This window comes from Oncorhynchus masou, chromosome 12, assembly GCF_036934945.1.
Source record: "Oncorhynchus masou masou isolate Uvic2021 chromosome 12, UVic_Omas_1.1, whole genome shotgun sequence".
Lineage (NCBI taxonomy): Eukaryota > Metazoa > Chordata > Actinopteri > Salmoniformes > Salmonidae > Oncorhynchus > Oncorhynchus masou.
This window is the reverse complement of record NC_088223.1, coordinates 3,095,548-3,102,594: the sequence shown is the minus strand read 5'-3', so window position 1 is coordinate 3,102,594 and position 7,047 is coordinate 3,095,548. Positions and strand designations below refer to the sequence as shown.

General features: G+C 46.1%; 1 protein-coding gene across 1 annotated transcript in view; it reads right to left on the bottom strand.

Moving 5' to 3' along the window:
• Positions 1-5,863: 5,863 nt before the first annotated feature.
• Positions 5,864-7,047, bottom strand: part of LOC135549474 (type 2 phosphatidylinositol 4,5-bisphosphate 4-phosphatase) — a 36,745-nt gene continuing 35,561 nt past the window's right edge. The window contains exon 7 of the mRNA XM_064979470.1: positions 5,864-7,047. This exon is cut by the window's right edge and continues 1,059 nt beyond it. The gene's annotated coding sequence lies outside the window, so the exon portion shown is untranslated.

Genomic DNA, 7,047 nt, shown 5'->3' with positions numbered 1-7,047 from the left:
GCACTCTGAGTTCATCCACTCACAGAAAAGAAGGCATCAACCTAGCAGTAAAACACATCAATATCTTCAGACAAATAGCAAAAGAAGCACAACTAAAATTGACAAAATACAAACCTGAAAAACTAAAGATGACAACTGGTTGAAAAACTAATTGTAAAATGATCAGGAAAAACACAGCAAACCAAAAGTACAGAAACACAGTGCAAGCAACAGACACCAAGGAGTACAGAAACACAACTTCTGGCAACAACAAAAATAAAAATAACAACAACAAAAATAGAAAATCCTAACAAGAATTAATAGACGATCAACATTCATTGGACTCCCCAATTACTGACCATATAAGAAACTTCAAGCATGTGGACCTGATGACATCCTAAATGAGATGCTCACATTCACTAGCGCAACATTTCAATTGGCTAAAACTGATCCTGAGTGTAGATTATTTCCCTGACATCTAGAATCAAGGACTCAATAACCCCAATCTTTAAGAACGGAGACAAATTTGACCATAAAAATTGCAGAGGCATTAGTGTGAACAGTAACCTGGCGTAGCGGTCTAAGGCATCGCAGTGTTTGAGGCATCACTACAGCTCCGGGGTTGGATAACAGGTTGTGTTACAGCCGGCCGTAACTAGGAGACCCATGAGGAGACCCATGATTGGCCCGTCCGGTTAGGGGAGGGTTAGTAACTCCTTGTTGGTGGCCGGGTGCCCGCAAGCTGACTTCGGTCGTCAGTTGGATGGCGTTTCCTCCGACACATTGGTGCGTCTGGCTTCCGGGTTAAGAGAGCAGTGTGTCAAGAAGCAGTGCGGCTTGGCAGGGTCGTGTTTCAGAGGATACGTGGCTCTCGATACATGGCTCTCTCCCGAGACCGTAGGAGAGTTGCAGCGATGGGGACAAGACTGTAACTACCAATTGGATACCTCGAAAAAGCGGTGTTTTTTAAAATTTAATTGTAAGAGTTATAAACTTCCTTAATTAGCAGAATGTCTTGATTAAAAGCAAGATTGGATTTATACCAATACATAGCATGATCAATCATATTTACACACTACAATATTACCAAAATACGATCAATCATATTTATACACTACAATATTACCAAAATGCACACTTGCTTTATCGACTTCAAAACAGCATTTGATTTTATTTGGCATACAGGAATGTTCTACAAAGTTATTGAAAGTGGTGTAGTGGATAAAACATGACATAATTAAATCAATGTATACTGGCAATACATGCAGCATCAAAATGATTGAGTCTTTGAATGAAGAGGGAGATAAAATACAAACACCCACATCACACACTGCCACCTGGTGGGCACTGAAAATACAACACCCACATCACACACTGCCACCTGGTGGGCACTGGAAATACAACACCCACATCACACACTGCCACCTGGTGGGCACTGGAAATACAACACCCACATCACACACTGCTTCCTGGTGGGCACTGGAAATACAACACCCACATCACACACTGCTTCCTGGTGGGCACTGGAAATACAACACCCACATCACACACTGCCACCTGGTGGGCACTGGAAATACAACACCCACATCACACACTGCCACCTGGTGGGCACTGGAAATACAACACCCACATCACACACTGCCACCTGGTGGGCACTGGAAATACAACACCCACATCACACACTGCTTCCTGGTGGGCACTGGAAATACAACACCCACATCACACACTGCTTCCTGGTGGGCACTGGAAATACAACACCCACATCACACACTGCCACCTGGTGGGCACTGGAAATACAACACCCACATCACACACTGCCACCTGGTGGGCACTGGAAATACAACACCCACATCACACACTGCCACCTGGTGGGCACTGGAAATACAACACCCACATCACACACTGCCACCTGGTGGGCACTGGAAATACAATAATAATAATATTGCTGTCTGATATTGGGGATCCAGTCTTGCTGTCTGGAGGTGGGATCCAGTCTTGCTGTCTGGAGGTGGGATCCAGTCTTGCTGTCTGATATTGGGGATCCAGTCTTGCTGTCTGGAGGTGGGATCCAGTCTTGCTGTCTAGAGGTGGGATCCAGTCTTGCTGTCTAGAGGTGGGATCCAGTCTTGCTGTCTAGAGGTGGGATCCAGTCTTGCTGTCTAGAGGTGGGATCCAGTCTTGCTGTCTGGAGGTGGGATCCAGTCTTGCTGTCTGGAGGTGGGATCCAGTCTTGCTGTCTAGAGGTGGGATCCAGTCTTGCTGTCTGGAGGTGGGATCCAGTCTTGCTGTCTGGAGGTGGGATCCAGTCTTGCTGTCTGGAGGTGGGATCCAGTCTTGCTGTCTGATATTGGGGATCCAGTCTTGCTGTCTGGAGGTGGGATCCAGTCTTGCTGTCTAGAGGTGGGATCCAGTCTTGCTGTCTGGAGGTGGGATCCAGTCTTGCTGTCTGGAGGTGGGATCCAGTCTTGCTGTCTGGAGGTGGGATCCAGTCTTGCTGTCTGGAGGTGGGATCCAGTCTTGCTGTCTAGAGGTGGGATCCAGTCTTGCTGTCTGGAGGTGGGATCCAGTCTTGCTGTCTAGAGGTGGGATCCAGTCTTGCTGTCTGGAGGTGGGATCCAGTCTTGCTGTCTGGAGGTGGGATCCAGTCTTGCTGTCTGGAGGTGGGATCCAGTCTTGCTGTCTAGAGGTGGGATCCAGTCTTGCTGTCTAGAGGTGGGATCCAGTCTTGCTGTCTGATATTGGGGATCCAGTCTTGCTGTCTGATATTGGGGATCCAGTCTTGCTGTCTAGAGGTTGGATCCAGTCTTGCTGTCTGGAGGTGAGATCCAGTCTTGCTGTCTAGAGGTGGGATCCAGTCTTGCTGTCTGGAGGTGGGATCCAGTCTTGCTGTCTAGAGGTGGGATCCAGTCTTGCTGTCTGGAGGTGGGATCCAGTCTTGCTGTCTGGAGGTGGGATCCAGTCTTGCTGTCTGTAGGTGGGATCCAGTCTTGCTGTCTAGAGGTGGGATCCAGTCTTGCTGTCTAGAGGTGGGATCCAGTCTTGCTGTCTGATATTGGGGATCCAGTCTTGCTGTCTGATATTGGGATCCAGTCTTGCTGTCTGATATTGGGATCCAGTCTTGCTGTCTAGAGGTGGGATCCAGTCTTGCTGTCTAGAGGTGGGATCCAGTCTTGCTGTCTGGAGGTGGGATCCAGTCTTGCTGTCTGGAGGTGGGATCCAGTCTTGCTGTCTGGAGGTGGGATCCAGTCTTGCTGTCTAGAGGTGGGATCCAGTCTTGCTGTCTGGAGGTGGGATCCAGTCTTGCTGTCTGGAGGTGGGATCCAGTCTTGCTGTCTGGAGGTGGGATCCAGTCTTGCTGTCTGGAGGTGGGATCCAGTCTTGCTGTCTGGAGGTAGGATCCAGTCTTGCTGTCTAGAGGTGGGATCCAGTCTTGCTGTCTAGAGGTGGGATCCAGTCTTGCTGTCTGGAGGTGGGATCCAGTCTTGCTGTCTGGAGGTGGGATCCAGTCTTGCTGTCTAGAGGTGGGATCCAGTCTTGCTGTCTGGAGGTGGGATCCAGTCTTGCTGTCTGGAGGTGGGATCCAGTCTTGCTGTCTAGAGGTGGGATCCAGTCTTGCTGTCTGGAGGTGGGATCCAGTCTTGCTGTCTGGAGGTGGGATCCAGTCTTGCTGTCTGGAGGTGGGATCCAGTCTTGCTGTCTGGAGGTGGGATCCAGTCTTGCTGTCTGGAGGTGGGATCCAGTCTTGCTGTCTAGAGGTGGGATCCAGTCTTGCTGTCTGGAGAATGGGATCCAGTCTTGCTGTCTGGAGAATGGGATCCAGTCTTGCTGTCTGGAGGTGGGATCCAGTCTTGCTGTCTGGAGGTGGGATCCAGTCTTGCTGTCTGGAGGTGGGATGCAGTCAGTTGGGGTATATTTCTACCTACCATAGAAGACCATAGGAGAGTTGTATTGTGCAATAGGATACACACTACATTTGAACTAGGTCCCATAAAACGGAATAGGGTGCCATTTGAAGTCAGAAGTTAACATACACCTTAGCCAAATACATTTAAACTCAGTTTTTCACAATTCCTGACATTTAATCCTTGTGAAAATTCCCTGTCTTAGGTCAGTTAGGATCACCTCTTCATTTTAAGATTGTAAAATGTCGGAATAATAGTAGAGAGAATGATTTATTTCAGCTTTTATTCCTTTCATCACATTCCCAGTGGGTCAGAAGTCTACATACACTCAATTAGTTTTTGGTAGCATTGCCTTTAAATTGTTTAACTTGGGTCAAACATTTCTGGTAGCCTTCCACAAGCTTCCCACAACAGGTTGGGTGAATATTGACCCATTAAACCTGACAGAGCTGGTGTAACTGAGTCAGGTTTCTAGGCCTCCTTGCTCACACACGCTTTGTCAGTTCTGCCCACAAATTATCTATAGGATTGAGGTCAGTGCTTTGTGATGGCCACTACAATACCTTGACTTTGTTGTACTTAAGCCATTTTGACACAACTTTGGAAGTATGCTTGGGGTCATTGTCCATTTGGAAGACCCATTTGCGGCCAAGCTTTAACTTCCTGACTGATGTCTTGAGATGTTGCTTCAATATATCCACATATTTTTCCTACCTCATGATGCCATCTATTTTGTGAAGTGCACCAGTCCCTCCTGCAGCAAAGCACCCCCACAACATGATGCTGCCACCTCATGCTTCACAGTTGGGATGGTGTTCTTCGGCTTGCAAGCCTCCTCCTTTTTCCTCCAAACATAACGATGGTCATTATGGCCAAACAGCTCTATTTTTGTTTCATCAGACCAGAGAACATTTCTCCAAAAAGTACGATCTTTGTCCCCATGTGCAGTTGCAAACCGTAGTCTGGCTTTTTTATGGCGGTTTTGGAGCAGTTGCTTCTTCCTTGCCGAGCGGCCTTTCAGGTTGTGTCGATATAGGCCTCGTTTTACTGTGGATAAAGATACTTTTGTACCTGTTCCCTCCAGCATCTTCACAATGTCCTTTACTGTTGTTCTGTGATTCATTTGCACTTTTCGCACCAAAGTACGTTCATCTCTAGGAGACAGAGCGCGTCTCCTTCCTGAGCGGTGTTACAGCTGCCTAGTCCCATGGTGTTTATACTTGGGTACTATTGTTTGTACAGATGAACGTGGTACCTTCAGGTGTTTGGAAATTGGTCCCACGGATGAACCAGACTTGTGGAGGTCTACATTTTTTCTGAGGTCTTGGCTGATTTCTTTTGATTTTCCCATGATGTCAAGCAAAGAGGCACTGAGTTTGAAGGTAGATCTTGAAATACATCCACAGGTTCACCTCCAATTGACTCAAATGATGTCAATCAGCCTATCAGAAGCTTCTAAAGCCATGAAGTCATTTTCTGGAGTTTTCAAAGCCTCTTAAAAGGCACAGTCAACTTAGTGTATGTAAACTTCTGACCCACTGAAATTGTGATACAGTGAATTATAAGTGAAATAATCTGTCTGTAAACAATTGTTGGAAAAATGACTTGTGTCCTGTACAAAGTAGATGTCCTAACAGACTTGCCAAAACTATAGTTTGTTAATAAGACATTTGTGGAGTGGTTGAAAAACTAGTTTTAATGACTTTTAATGACTCCAACCTTCAACTGTATACAGTGTAATTGATGTCCATATGGAGAACATGGTCTTTCATGGCCGATGCCCTTCACATATAGAGAGAGATCAATAGATAGAGAGAGATCAATAGATAGAGAGAGATCAATAGATAGAGAGAGATCAATAGATCTTAGATCAATGGTTGACATGCGACACTGTAAAAAAACCTCTTCTGTTGATCTGAATAGAAAATAAATAATAATAATAAAATAAATAATAAAATCAGCAAAATCATGAAACAGAGAGCAAGAGTCGCATCCGTTCATTTTATTGATAAATGATCATTTAAAAAAATACCCATTTCCTATTCCAACTGATTCAAACAGTTTCAATGTTGCTGAATTAACTAATGTAACACTGTCTCATCATCACATTCAGAAGAACATTAGTTAATAAGAGATTAAGAGCCCATCTTCTCCCCCCAGCAGGATCTCTCATCTACTGCAACACCAGCTAGCTGGGTTTCACTGGCTACAGGAAACTAAAGCAGGTAATAAGCAGGAAGTGGGTTACATTCTAGTAGCACAGGTGGGAGAGCTAAGGATCAAAACAACTGACAGCACCTTTCTGAATCAGATAAACTATACAACCCTGGTGTCGGTTAGGAAACGGACAGCAACAACAACAACAACATGCGAATGGGATTTCCCATCAAGTGGTTTAAAAATGCATCTCATTCTGCCACCAATGACGAGAAGGCAATTCAAATGCAGTAGATAAGTAGTTAGGTATGGTGTGTTGGCCAGCTTCAACAGAAACAGTAAATAAGTAGTATCATTTCAGAGTATTAAAATCAGGACCAGTACTGTGTATTATCCAGGCAGGGTTACAGGCAGTATGGAGAGAGAGAGAGACAGTATGCAGAGAGAGGGAGAGAGGAGAGACAGTATGGAGAGAGAGAGAGAGAGGAGAGACAGTATGGAGAGAGAGAGAGAGACAGTATGGAGACAGTATGGAGAGAGGAGAGACAGTATGGAGAGAGAGAGGAGAGACAGTATGGAGAGAGAGAGAGAGGAGAGACAGTATGGAGAGAGAGAGAGGAGAGACAGTATGGAGAGAGAGAGAGAGAGAGGAGAGACAGTATGGAGAGAGAGAGAGAGAGGAGAGACAGTATGGAGAGAGAGAGAGAGAGGAGAGACAGTATGGAGAGAGAGAGAGAGAGGAGAGACAGTATGGAGAGAGAGAGAGGAGAGACAGTATGGAGAGAGAGAGAGGAGAGAGACAGTATGGAGAGAGAGAGAGAGGAGAGACAGTATGGAGAGAGAGAGAGAGGAGAGACAGTATGGAGAGAGAGAGAGGAGAGAGACAGTATGGAGAGAGAGAGAGAGAGGAGAGACAGTATGGAGAGAGAGAGAGGGGAGAGACAGTATGGAGAGAGAGAGAGGAGAGAGACAGTATGGAGAGAGAGAGAGGAGAGACAGTATGGAGAGA